Genomic DNA, 15,102 nt, shown 5'->3' on the forward strand with positions numbered 1-15,102 from the left:
TTGATGGCCCCCTCCTCCTTCCTGTTCATTTATAGCAATCAGTGCTTGCAAACTGCACACATTTTCATTGTTCATGTTCTATATAGTGTTTTCTTAACTGATGGTCTTTAATTGCTTTAGCGATTTCTCTCTTGCTCCTACATAGATATAATCCTGCTGAAGGCAGGGATCGTTCTTATAATTCTGTTGTGTTTTCAAAGGATTGGGGGTTAGTGGGAAAAAGGAGACCTTTGGGCCTGACAGATCTGCATTTACATGCCACCTCTGCTTCTGCCATTTGCTGTGTGGCCTTAAGAAAGTCATTTTATCTCCTTGAAATTTAGTTTTCTTCTCTAAAATGAGGATAATAAAACTTAACATTGCATAGTGGCTGTGATGACTACGTAACCTAAATAAAGTTTGGCTGGCCTGGAGTAGGGACTCAATAAATAGTTTGAATTAATTATTATACTATGATTAGTGATTAGCATACCTGATGAATAATAGGACAATGATGACAGATAATAGGATAACAGTAGGATTAGATTTCATCTTCAGCAGACCTTAAAGATCAGTTGTCCTGTGATGGCCCAGCTATACTTCAGCTGTAATTCTTTTTTTTTTTAATTTTTTAAAGATTTTATTTATTTATTTGAGAGAGAGAGCGAGTACAAGCAGGGGGAAGGGCAGAGGGAAAGGGAGAAGCAGACTCCCAGCTAAGCAGGGAACCTGATGCAGGGCTCGATCCCAAGATCTGGGATCAGGACCTGAGCCAAAGGCAGATGCTTAACCAACTGAGCCACCCAGATGCCCCTCAGCTGCAATTCTTAACTTGCAATCCAAGTTATGCTGATTGTAACTTCTTGGGGGAAAAATTTTGTTAAGTATTTCATTGGAAAAAGGAAAGGAGAGATAACCAGATAGTTTGTGCCTCGTTAATAGAAGAACATACTACCAAAGAAGTAGTTGTGCCAAAAAAAAAAAAAAAGTCACACATGAATATCTGATTCAGCCTAGAGACTCAATTACTGATTTATAGGAAACACAGAGGGCAGGGCACATTAAAAAACCACAGAGAAGCAATCAGCAAGATCCAGATTGTGAGAAATACTACAGGAAAAACAGTGTAGTTTCTTCAGCAAACAAATTGGAAGAAAAAAGAGGGAGAAGGAACATATAAATTAAAAAAGATCTAAGGGACAGATCATCCAATTTCCATTTGTGGATATTACTTGAGCCTTGATTCAAACAAACAAAACCTTAAGAAATTCATAAGGGGTTTGGAAATGTAAATACTGACCAGATGTATCAAAAATATATCTTAATAGGTCTGTATACATTTATTTTCCGACTTCAGAAATTCCCATTAATTTTTAGATGATGATATGATGTGTTAAAATAGCAGTTCTTATCTTTGGAGATTCAGTTTTAAGCTATGCATGTATTGAAGTATGGTATCTGGAATTTGCTTTAAAATAACACAGAAGGGGCAATGTGAGGGTGAGGGTGAGATCTAGATTGAAACAAGGGGGTACTGCTTGATTACTGTTGAAGCCGGATGATGGGGAGGGTTCAGTGTATTCTTTGTTTGCATATGTTTTGAAGTTTTCCACTGAAAATAGTTTGAGGAGATTAAGGAATCATATTTAAAACATTAAGTGCAGGGGGGCCTGGGTGATGCAGTCGGCTGGGCATCTGACTTTTGGTTTTGGCTCAGGTCGTGATCTCAGGGTGGTGAGACTGAGCCCTGTGTCGGGCTCCATGCTCAGTGCAGAGTCTGCTTGATATTCCCTCTCCTTCTCCCCCTGCCCCTCCCACTCGTGCTCTCTCTCTCTAAAATAAATAAATCTTAAAAAAATAAAACAGTCCCTTTCTCCAAGACTGTATGCACATTAAAATGCTTAGATGTAAAGAAGTACAGAATACTCCTTACTACAGTGTTGGAAAAATGCATTGTGTTGGCTTAACAGATAAATTAATGTGTGCCTCTCCCAGCTGGCTCTCCGTAGTGAGGTTTCTACACTGTGCACATAAATAATATTTTTCTGTTTCAAATTATAATTAGTATCATTCATGATGTGGTAAGTTAAGCTCCTTGAAAAAACAGACTCTGATAGGGAGTTTGTGGGCAAGAAGTTTTTTGGGGGGTGAAGTGTGCTTGGGGAGTGAAGTGTGCTTTTGTGATCAGTTCTAGTGGGGGAGTGAAGTCAAGAGGAATGGGCAGAGGGACACCTGGGTGGCTTAGCGGTTAAAGCGTCTGCCTTCGGCCCAGGGCGTGATCCTGGGGACCCGGGATCAAGTCCCATGTCAGGCTCCTTGCATGGATGTGCTTTTCCCTCTGCCTGTGTCTCTGCCTCTCTCTTTGTGTCTCTCATGAATAAATAAATAAAATCTTAAAAAAAAAAAAAAGAGGAATGGGCAGAGAAAGGAGTTGACCTGTGATACAGTTGCTGAGCAGATGTCATCTGACCCAGCACCCATGCCCCGAGCTCCTAGGGAGCTCAGATGGAAGGCCCTTCAAATATGTACAGCCTGGAGCACTGGGGCCAGGCCTTTATACCTGGAATCACTCCCCTGCCTCCCTCACCCCAACAAGCTTGAACTAAGCCTTCAAGGCTGATCTCAAATGTTTCTGTGTCTGCACACTTTTCTTAAAACATCCACCCCCATGTTGCTGTCCAGTTTTCCTAGCACCATTTGTTGAAGAGGTACTCTTTTTCTCATTGGATATTCTTTCCTGCTCTGTTGGAGCTTAACTGACCATACAATTATGGGTTCGTTTCCAGGTTTTCTATTCTGTTCCATTGATCTGTCTATTTTTGTGCTAGCTCCTTACTGTTTTGACCACTATAGCTTTGTAATATAACTTGGAAGTCCAGAATTGTGATGCCACCAGCTTTTTCTTTCTCAAGGTTGCTTTGGCTATTTGGGGTCTTTTGTGGTTCCATACAAATCTTAGGATTATTTGTTCTAGATCTGTAAAAATGCTATTGCTGTTTTGGTAGGGTTTGCATTAAATGGGTAGACTGCTTTGGGTGGTATAGACATTTAAATCAGTTTCTTACACCATACACAAAAATAAATTCAATATGGATTAAAGAGTTAACTGTGAGATCTAAAACCATGAAAATCCTAGAAGAGAACACAGGCAGTAATCTCTTGACATCAGCTATAGCAATTCTTTCTAGATGGGTCTCCTTTTTTGTTGTTGTTTTTAAGATTTTATTTTTAAGTAATCTCTACACTCAACGTGGGGCTCAAACTCACAACTCTGAGATCAAGGGTTGCACACTTACCAACCAAGCTGGCCAGGCACCCCTTTAGAATGTCTCCTGAGTCATGGGAAACAAAATAAAAAATAAACTATTGGGACTTCATCAAAATAAAATGCTTCTGCACAGTAAAGGAAACAGTCAACAGCCTACAGAATGGGAGAAAATAATTTGCAAATGACATACCTGATAGAGTCAGTATCCAAAATTTATAAAGAAATTATAAAATTCAAAACTCCAAAAATGAATGATCCAATTTTAAAAATGGGCAGAAGAGGGCAGCCCGGATGGCTCAGCAGTTTGGCGCCTGCCTTCGGCCCAGGGCATGATGCTGGAGACCCAGAATCGAGTCCCACGTCAGGCTCCCTGTATGGAGCCTGCTTCTCCCTCTGCCTGTGTCTCTCCCTCTCTGTGTGTGTGTGTGTGTGTGTGTCTTTCATGAATGGATGAATGGAGTCTTTGGGGAAAAAAAATAAAAATGGGCAGAAGAAATGGATAGATATTTGTCTAAAGAAGACACAGAAAGGGTCAATAGACACATGAAAAGATGCTCAACATTACTCATCATCAGCGAAATACAAACCAAAACTACAATGAGAATCACCTCACACCTGTCAGAATGGCTAAAATTAACAACACAAGAAACAGCAGGTGTTGTCAAGAATGTGGAGAAAGGGGAACCCTCTTACACTGTTGGTGGGAATGCAAACTGGTGCAGTCACTCTGGAAAACTGCATGGAGGTTCCTCAAAGAGTTAAAGATAGAGCCACCCTACAACCCAGCAATTGCACTACTTGGTATTTACCCAAAGAATACAAAAATATCAAAGGGATACATGCGTCCCATGTTTTGTTTTGCGATTTTATTTATTGAATTGGGAGAGAGAGAACAATTGGTGGGGAGGGACAGAGGGGAGAGAGAGAGAGAGAGAAGCAGATTCCCTGTTGAGCAGGAAGCCCGACATAGGCGGGGCCCCATCCCAGGACCTGGAGAGCACAACCTAAGCTGAAGGCAGACACTCAACCAGCTGAGCCACCCAGGGGCCCCCATGCATCCCATCTTTATAGCAGCATTATTTACAACAGCCAAATTATGGAAACAATCCAAGTGTGCATTGATTGGTGAATCGATGAAGAAGATGTGCTATGTATGTACAATGGAATATTAATCAACCATAAAAAAGAATGAAATCTTGCCATTTTCAACAACACAGATGGAGAATATTATGCTAGAGAATATTACATAGAATACATAGCTAGAGAATATTATGCTAAGTGGAATAAGCCAATCAGAGGAGATAAATACCATATGATTTCACCCATATGTAGAATTTAAGAAATGAAACAAACAGGTAAACGGGAAGAAAAAGAGAGAGAGAGGCAAACCAAGAAATAGACTGAACGATAGAGAACAAACTGGTTACCAGATTGTGGGGGGAATGGGGGAAACCGGTGATGGGGATTAAGGAGTGCACTTGCTGCGATGAGCACCAGGTGATGTGTGGAAGTGTGGAATCACTAAATTGTACACCTGAAACTAATAGAACACTGTATGCCAACTAATTGGAATTTAAATAAAAAGTTAAAAATAAAATCCCCCCCTAGTCCGATCAACTTTCTTCCTCCACTCTCCTTCTTCTATGAACCATGCGGGGAACTATGAAGAGCTCACATTTATAACACTTCTGAGGATCTAAGCACCACGCTAACCTCTCTACAAGTGCATTGTTTCAGTTAACTTACAACATAGTTATGCAGTAGGTACTATTATTATACCCATTTACAGATGAAGAAATTGAGGCTCAGAGAGATTAAGCAATTTGCCCAATTAAAGTCTTTGAGATACTGAGTGGCAGGGCTGGGACTTCCCCCCAGGCAAGGGAGCCCCTACTTACTTATCACTAGCTGCTCACTTATCACTACCGCATAGTCACTTAATCACTATTATGCTGTACTGCCCCCTAGCTATTGCTTTTATCTTTGTACTTCAATCCCTGAGCTCAGGACACAGCCCAGAAGTCAGCATTTAACAAATGTTTACTGAAGGAGTGGATAGCCATCACATCGGCATTTGAAATTTCATTTAGAAACAGATCAAATCCAGTTATAATTTACAGCACAAGATTGACAAATGTATTTCATAGTAGCAAGGAACAACAACCCCCCCTAGAAGGGATAAGCTTGGCTCTATGTAACATAGCCGAGAAAGCAATTGGATAGAAGTGGGCATAGCAGGTCACTCAGCAACTAAGTAGTTGAAAAGGAAAAACTGTCCTTAAGTACTTAACCATAAACTTTGTGTTTATGGGTGTATATGCATGTGCATGCAGGCATTGTGGCATCTCTTGCTTTGAGAATTATTGCCAAAAAAAAAAAAACAACTAAACAAACAAGAAAACAAAACATCAAACATTCCAGGGTGCATGGGTGGCTCAGTTGGTTGAGCGTCTGCCTTTGACTTAGGTCATGATCCCAGGGTCCTGAAATCTAGCCCTGCACCACATCTGGCTCCCTGCATGGCGAGGAGTCTGCTTCTCCCTCTCTCTGAGCACCACCCCCAACTCCTGTTCTTCCTCTCTCTCTCAAATAAACAAAATCCTAAAAATAAATAAATAAATAAATAAAAATAAATTCATGGGTGGTTGGGTGGCTCAGAGGTTAAGTGTTTGCCTTCAGTTCAGGTCATGATCCCAGAGTCCTGGGATCAGGCCTCACAACTGGCTCCCTGCTCAGCGGGGAGCCTGCTTCTCCCTGTGCCTCTGCCTGCTGCTCCCCCTGCTTGTGTTCTCTCTCTTGCTCACTCTCTCAAATAAATAAATAAAATCTTTTTTTAAGATTTTATTTATTTATTCATAGAGATGCAGAGAGAGAGAGAGAGAGAGAGAGAGAGAGAGAGAGGCAGTGACACAGGCAGAAGGAGAAGCAAGCTCCATGCAGAGAGCCCGACGCGGGACTTGATCCCGGGTCTCCAGGATCACGCCCTGGGCTGCAGGCGGCGCTAAACCGCTGTGCCACCGGGGCTGCCCAATAAATAAAATCTTAAAAAAATAAAATAAAAATTCCATATTCATTCTGTGCTGAATAGTGGGAGTCAGCCATAGATAGATCATGAATCCAGAATAAATGAGATTAAAACAACTTCATGAGTCAGGAGGTATTTGAAAAAGCTGCTCAAAAGTGGAGATGAGGGAAGTGCCTGGCTGGCTCAGTTGGTAAAGCACCTGACTTTCGATCGTGGAGTCATGGGTTTGAGCCCCACGTTGGGTATAGATACTACTTCAAAAAAAGTGGAGATGAGAACCTATAATGAAAGGTGAAAGATACAGGAATTACAAATAACTTTCCATTATACAGAAAAATAACTCTTCTCCATTTCCAGTAAAATGTCAGAATCTGAGAAAACATATTTAGACAATCAATGTGGGATATTAGCAAAGGAAAGATTTCAAAGTCACAAGACTGAGGATCAAGTTCCTACATTGTCCAATTCAGTAGCAATGTGATCTCAATTTTCTCTGCCTGTAAAGTGGGGACAATGATCTCCAACTTAGCATCATTATAGTGATTTACTAATGCAAAATATTACTTCCTTTTTTCCACTCCTTATTCTTGACAGGGAGCCATCCCTCCTCTGAATTTGTATACACATTAATATTTTGCCAGTCTTGTTTTATAGATCTCCCACACACATTTTTTTCCTGGAGTATTTAAAAGCAAATCCCAGACATTATTTAAATATTTCAGTTGCAAGGATTTCTGTTATTTTATTTTATTTTTTACCAAAAGAAACTCCAATGTAGTCTCCTGGTTGAAAAAAAAAAAAAAAAAACAGAGAATCTTGGGGCATCTGGGTGTTTCAGTAGGTTAAGGGTCCAACTCTTGATTTTAGCCCAGGTCAGTCTCAGGCTCCATGTGGAGCCTGCTTAGGATTTCTCTCTCTCTGCCGCTCGCCCCTGCACTCTCTCTCCGTCAGAAAGAAAGAAGGAAGGAAGAAAGGAAGGAAGGATAAAAAGCTTCTGCACAGCAAAAGAAACAGTCAACAAAACTCAAAGACAACCTACAGAATGGGAGAAGATATTCGCAAATGACGTATCAGATAAAGGGCTAGTTTCCAAGATCTATAAAGAACTTCTTTTTTTTTTATTTTTATTTATTTATGATAGGCACACAGCGAGAGAGAGAGAGGCAGAGACACAGGCAGAGGGAGAAGCAGGCTCTATGCACCGGGAGCCCGATGTGGGATTCGATCCCTGGTCTCCAGGATCCGCGCCCTGGGCCAAAGGCAGGCGCCAAACCACTGCGCCACCCAGGGATCCCTCTATAAAGAACTTCTTAAACTCAACAGCAAAGAAACAAACAATCCAATCATGAAATGGGCAAAAGACATGAAGAGAAATCTCACAGAGGAAGACATAGACATGGCCAACATGCACATGAGAAAATGCTCTGCATCACTTGCCATCAGGGAAATACAAATCAAAACCACAATGAGATACCACCTCACACCAGTGAGAATGGGGAAAATTAACAAGGCAGGAAACCACAAATGTTGGAGAGGATGCGGAGAAAAGGGAACCCTCTTACACTGTTGGTGGGAATGTGAACTGGTGCAGCCACTCTGGAAAACTGTGTGGAGGTTCCTCAAAGAGTTAAAAATAGACCTGCCCTATGACCCAGCAATTGCACTGCTGGGGATTTACCCCAAAGATTCAGATGCAATGAAACGCCGGGACACCTGCACCCCGATGTTTCTAGCAGCCATGTCCACAGTAGCCAAACTGTGGAAGGAGCCTCGGTGCCCATCGAAAGATGAATGGATAAGGGAGATGTGGTTTATGTATACAATGGAATATTCCTCAGCCATTAGAAACGACAAATACCCACCATTTGCTTCAACGTGGATGGAACTGGAGGGTATTATGCTGAGTGAAGTGAGTCAATCGGAGAAGGACAAACAGTGTATGTTCTCATTCATTTGGGGAATATGAATAATAGTGAAAGGGAATAAAGGGGAAAGGAGAGAAAATGAGTGAAAATATCAGTGAGGGAGACAAAACATGAGAGACTCCTAACTCTGGGAAACGAACAAGGGGTGGTGGAAGGGGAGGAGGGCGGGGGGTGGGGGTGACTGGGTGGAGGGCACTGAGGGGGGCACTTGACTGGATGAGCACTGGGTGATATGCGATATGTTGGCAAATTGAACTCCAATAAAAAATAAATTTAAAAAAAGGAAGAAAGGAAAAAAGAAAAAGAAGAAGAAGAAAGAAAGAAAGAAAGAAAGAAAGAAAGAAAGAAAGAAAGAAAGAAAGAAAAAGAAAGAAGGAAGAAAAGGCACCTGGCTGGCTCGGTGATTGAGCGTCTGCCTTTGGCTCAAGTCCTGACCCGGGGTCCTGGAATCGAGTTCCGCAGCAGGTTCCCCATGGGGAGCCTGCTTCTCCCTGCCTGTGTCTCTGCCTCTTTCTCTGTGCCTCTCACGAATAAATAAATAAAAGAAAGAAAGAATCTTTTTGTACATGTTATTCAATCTGGTTAATCTGCTAAGATAAACCCAAATAGGTTCACTGGATAACTCTTCATTTCTCTGCTTTAAATTAGTCCTTTGAATATTCTAATTATGCCCAGGCACTGTTATACCTGAGAATTAGATGTATATCATCTTTGCAGTATTTTAACTTTTTAAGTGAATAGTAGTAATAACAGATTGAATCTCTTCCTGGTTTTGAAGGACTGATCCACAGATCTGGGCAGTCCTAATTCATTTTCAGGACTTTTTTCAATGCTTCTTTGAGGATGCTCCATGGAAAGCTTTTCAGTTACCACTCTGTACTCTTTGGAGATGCCTCAGGGCCCTGCACCTTTGTCTGAATTTGACTTTCACCTGCATATTCTCTTAGTCTGGTCCCATTAAAAGATTGATCCACAGTGCACTTCAAGCTAGATTTCTCATTGCCAAGTCCCCAAGTCCCCCGGGCTCTTCAAGGTTTTCTGGTCTTCGTAATTTACTCAGGGAGGTTTGTGTGCCTTTACTGAGGGCCTATGATGCTTCAGCCCTGCAGATGCCAATGTTCTAGACATTTTTTTTTAATTTCTGCAGCATTTCAAATAAAGGCAATGCATATAAATTGTAAGGTATTATATAAAAATTTGCTAATAATATTACCATACATATGACACCTAAAGCACAATCAATAAATAGACCAGTGAGATTACATCAAACTAAAATGCTTCTGCATAGCAAAAGAAACCATATAGGTAGAGGAATTGGAAGAAGGTGGCCCAAAGGTACAAATTTCTAATTATATGATAAATAAATACCAGGGATATAATGTACAACATGGTAACTACAGTTAACACTGCTATATGATACATAGGATAGATCTTAAAAGAGTAAATCCTGACAGTTCCTATCATAAGGAACTTTTTTCCTTTTTCCTTTCATTGTGGCTATACGAGAAGATGAATGTTAGCTGAACCTATTGTAATAATTTCACAATATATGTAAATCGAACCACCATGCTACATACCTTAAACTTATACAGTGATGTAACTGAAAAAAAAAAATATTACTATAGCCTTCTTTTCCAAGATCCCTTAACCCAGTGGGCAATACACAACATAGGAAGAGCCTTTGTGGAGAGTTAAGAGACATGAGTTATAATTCCAGATCATTCTACAGCATTAGTTCAACAAAAATTTGTAAAAATATATTGAGTGTCTTGTAAGTGCCAGGTTTAAAAATGAATGTGAGGATGGCCTTTGTCTCAAGTACAAAGACCATATATTAATCTTTTTAACTTCCTCTGGGACATGACACGGTCTATGGAACCTCTTACGAAGGCTTGTCTGGGCCCATAGGTCAAGACCAAGTTTCAAATCCTTTCTTTTATGGGGCACCTGGCTGGCTCAGTTGGTGGAGCAGTCTACTCTTGATCTCGGGGTTGTGAGTTCGAGCCCTGAGTTGGGTGTAGAAATTACCTAAAAAAATTAAAATCTTAAAAAAACCCTTCTATTTTAAAGATTTTATTTATTTGAGGGGGGGCAGGGGGTGGAGAAGCAGAGGCAGAGGGAGAGAGAATATGAAGCAGACCCTGCCCTGAGTGCAGAACCTAATGAGGGCCTCGATCACACCACTGGGAGATCACAACCTGAGCCAAAAACAAGAGTTCGACACTTAACTGACAGAGCCACCCAGGCCCTCCAAAAATCTTTTATTTTAAACCCTTTCACTACATTACAACAATCATTCCATTTCCTATATTTTCTCACACTTCCCAAGCAACTTTTTATACCTGGGGATGACACCAGAAATTTGGGTCACCAAAGGGAAAAAATTCAGCAGGAGTTTGCATTAGTCAGGACAGGCTCTGTTATACTAATGGTAGTAAGTCCCAAAGTTCAGTGACTTGATGAGCAAAAGTTGTTTTTCTCGCTTATGCTCTGTGTCCTTCCCAGGTCAGCTGTAGATTTGCTGCATGTTACCTTCACTCTGGGATCAGGCCGGTCCACTAGCCTCTGTCCCGAATGCTACTGGTCATCGGGGCAGCAGGAAAGGAAAACACAGTGAAGCACACTGACTCTTAAAGCTTCCATCTGAAAGTGGCTCATACAGCCACTCACACATTTCTTTGGCTAATGCAAGTCACGTAATCAAGCCTGCTGTCAAAGGAGTGAGGGAAGTACAACCCATCCCAAAGCTACCCCTGAGAAGCACAGTAAATGTTTTGGGACAATAAAATGGTCTACAACGACTCTCCTGATCCTTTTGTTGTTGTTGTTGTTGTTGTTGTTGCAAAACAGATTTTCAGCTACCTGCCCCCTCAGGCTGCAGAAACTATTTGGGTTGTGTGTCTATAGAAAAAATGAAGAGGATTCTTTGGGACTTTGTGTATTGGTCCCAACCCCAATTGTGTCTCTAACAAGGTTTGAAAGGTTTCCTGAAGTAGTACTTGGATGTAAATACACTGTCTTGCAGTGGCTAGCACCCAGAAGGTTACAATTCTCCTATCACTGTGCGTGGATGGTTTAGAGGGTCTTTGAAGATGAGCCTAGAGCCAGGCAGTTCTGGGTTCAAATTCTAATTACCACTCTCACTATAGAGCGTCTATTTCTCCTTCTGTAAAATGGGCATGACCGGGGTATCTGGCTGGCTCAGTAGGTAGAGTATGTGACTCTTGATCTTGGGATTGAGTTCGAGCCCCACGTTGGGTGTAGAGATTACTCAAAAAAAAAAAAAATCGGGATCCCTGGGTGACGCAGCGGTTTAGCACCTGCCTTTGGACCGGGGTGTGATCCTGGAGACCCGGGATCGAATCCCACGTTGGGCTCCCGGTGCATGGAGCCTGCTTCTCCCTCTGCCTATGTCTCTGCCTCTCTCTCTCTCTCTCTCTCTCTCTCTCTCTCTGTGACTATCATAAATAAATAAAAATTAAAAAAAATCTTTAGAAAAATAAATACATAGAATGGGGATGACCACCTCGTAGTCTTGCTACATGGATTAAATGAAAAAGTATGAAAGGGGCTGTCATGTTCCCAATCCTACAAGGAACACTCAATAAATATTAGCCACTCTCTCATCATGCTAGCGTTTCTTGATTGTTCTTATTCAGCTCACTAGGCATGAAACAGGTCAATACTTCACAACTTGAAATCAAACAGTTGTTTCCTAACTGCCATGTTTGTACCTGGAGTTTCAGGCTCCTTTGAGCTGCAAACCTTGGCTTTCTTTTCCTGCTAACCAGGTTTTTCATTCAATTATTCCAAAAGATAGAGCTAACTAATGGAGAGAGGAGATTTCCTCTAATCCTACTCTATTTGAACATCTCCTGACTCACTCATTCTCGTGCCACCCAAATTTCTTCTACACCATTGCTTACACACAATGTAAATACTTCAGTTAATCTATGTATTTGTTCATATTTGTTCAGCTGTCTCAATGCCCTTGTGTCTTTCATTATGCTTTTAATTAGCTTGGTCAATCCTGAGTGAAGGCAAGCCAAGGTTTGAGCCAGGTGGTTACAAGGAAGACGGATGGGGGTTACAGAGCGGGGAAGGTAGATGGTGTGAGTGCACTTGTGCAAATGCATTGCTAGAACTTGGAAAAAGTTTAGGCTGCTGCCTTCTACTAGGAAGAAATATTCTAAGCTATTCCTTTCTTCTGCTGTCGGGATCTAATCTGAAGTTAATACCAAGTTAATACCAAGAGCAGGAACTTAATTTACGTATGGTTTACACAGAGTGCTATGGCCTAGCTTTATGAGCTTGTTACTCCCATCAGTCACTAGTGTTTAAGGACCACCTACATGACTGTAATTTCCATGGCCTCTATTTTCCCATATTTACCCAACCTCTGACTTTATACAAGCTGTCCTCCGCTACCCCAGATTTTCTTCCTCTACTTCAGCCTTGCTTCTGTCTTTACATGGCAAACTCCTACTCATTTATTCAGACTTAGTCTTAACCTTACCATTAAGGGTGCAGCTTTTTTTGGTGCCCCCGTCCCCATCTAATCTGAGTTAAGCCTTGTTTTTTTTTCTCTGTTTCCATGGCACAAGTACAAATCTCTACCAAATTGCATTGGGATTGTTTACATGTCTGCATCTCCAGCAGCCTAGGAGTTTGATGAAAATAGAGAATTTATGTATTCCCTTTTGACTCCCTAGTATTTAGCCCAATATACGGTCTAGAGTAGGGTCTTAATAAATGATTATCGAACGCTAGTCAAGTATGCATAGTGTCCAACACCCAACTGCCGAGTATCATCTTTAAATAGCATTTGTGGTGCTGAGAGCTTCCCAGTGGCCTTTGTATATAGGCTTTGTTGTTGTCGCTATGCATTGAATATGTGAAATATAAAGTATCATCTAAAGATATCCAGGGAATCTGGAAGGATCCTTCAGGGCTGGGGAATAACAGGAGGGACTCTCTCATGTTTTCCTCTCTTCCTCTTGTAGGTCTTGGCTCATTTTAAATTCATTTCTCATTTTCTGCCTTCCTCTTACAATAAATGGAGAGAAAAGGAACAAGTAAAACCTCAAGTGTCTAAGTGGCTGTGGGTCACGTGAAGCACTGAACGCCCTGCTGATGTACTGCCGGTGTGGCTGAGTCAAGGTAGGGCAATTACAGCCTAGCTCAGGGCTGTTTTTTTCAGAGAATTTATAATCCACACAAGGCTGGGAAAAGATCACAAACAACACAAAACAATAAAATCTCTATCTCATTGCTGTCAGCAATCTGTTTCCTCTTAAGGAGTTGCTCTCCTTTTTGAGGGCTCTCCTGCTCACCACAACTGTGAACCAGCCTACCCCACCTCCCAAGACTGGATGAACTATTCTCTTCTGAGCTGACAATCTCGTACATAATGCCTTTCAGGTCTCTATTTGTATTTATTTATTACTTATTATTATTATTATTTTTAAGATTTTATTTATTTATTCATGAGAGAGAGAGAGAGAGCAAGCCAGAGATACAGGCAGCGGGAGAATCAGGCTCCCTGTAGGGAGCTCCCTGTAGGGAGCCTGATATGGAACTCGACCCTGGAACTCCGGGATTCAGGACCTGAGCTGATACTCAACTGCTGAGTCACCCAGGCACCCCTTAATTATTATTTTTAAAATAGATTTTTAAAAGATTTATTTATTTATTTGACGGGGTAAGGGGCCGAGGGAGAGGGAGAGAGAGAGAAACCCAAGCCGACTTCCTGCGCAGCACAAAGCTGGATGGTGGGCTTGATCTCATGACCCTGATATCACAATCTGACCTGAAATCAAATCAGACACTCAACTGACTGTGCCACCCAGGCACCCCGGGGGTGCCTTTATTTTATGGCAGCCTGTACATGGGTCCCTTTTGCTAGGTAGCTATGGGTTCTTGTTTCCATTTAATAAGCAAGAAAATGAGACTAAGTGAAACTAAATTGCTTGATACAGGCACACAAGAACTAAGCTATGGAACATGAGATTAAATGCAGGTTTACCTTCCCAGGCTGGGTTTAAAGATTTCATGCATTTATTTGAGAGAGAGCACGCACCAGCACACAAGCAGGGGGAGCTGCAGGCAGAAGGAGGGGTAGCAGCAGGCTCCTGGCTGAGCAGGGAGCCTGATGTGGGCTTATTCCAGGATACTCTTTCCCTTATCACAGTGTAATGTCATTGTCAGATCTATTTGCATCCCACAGTATACTGTGAGTTTTTTTTTTTTTTAAGATTTTATTTATTTATTCATGAGAGACACACGCAGAGAGAAGCAGAGACACAGGCAGAGGGAGAAGCAGACTCCATGCGGGGAGCCTGATGTGGGATTCGATCCCGGGTCTCCAGGATCACACCCTGGGCTGAAGGCGGTGATAAACCGCTGAGCCACCTGGGCCTCCCAATACTGTGAGTTCTTATAGAGACTGTATCCTATTTTTCCTATTGATCCAAGTCATCATCTTGAACCAGGACAGTGGAGCCTCTGGCTTCCAATGCCCACTCACCATCTACTCTTAGCACCGTAGCTAGAGTGGTCTTTTGAAAGCATGAACTGCATATTGCTCCTCTGTTCAAAGCCTGGTGGTGGATTTTTTTTTTATTTAAGATACTTACAGCGGCCTACAAGACCCCACTGTGACCTTAATCTGTCCATTCCTGCCTCTGTTGCTCACCTTGCTCTAGTTGTTCTGGATTCTTCCTGGTTTCTAACACTTTCAGGAATGCTTTCGCCTCCGGGCCTTTCCACTAGCTAGTCCTTCAGCCTGGGACACTCCCAGACAAAGGCATGGCTCACTCCCTCACCTCTTTCAAGTTTCTCATTAAAGTCACCTCATGAATTGGGCTCTCCCTGATGGCTGTTTAAGATCCCATCCTGTAAAACCA

This window comes from Nyctereutes procyonoides, unplaced genomic scaffold, assembly GCF_905146905.1.
Source record: "Nyctereutes procyonoides isolate TBG_1078 unplaced genomic scaffold, NYPRO_anot_genome, whole genome shotgun sequence".
Taxonomy (NCBI): domain Eukaryota; kingdom Metazoa; phylum Chordata; class Mammalia; order Carnivora; family Canidae; genus Nyctereutes; species Nyctereutes procyonoides.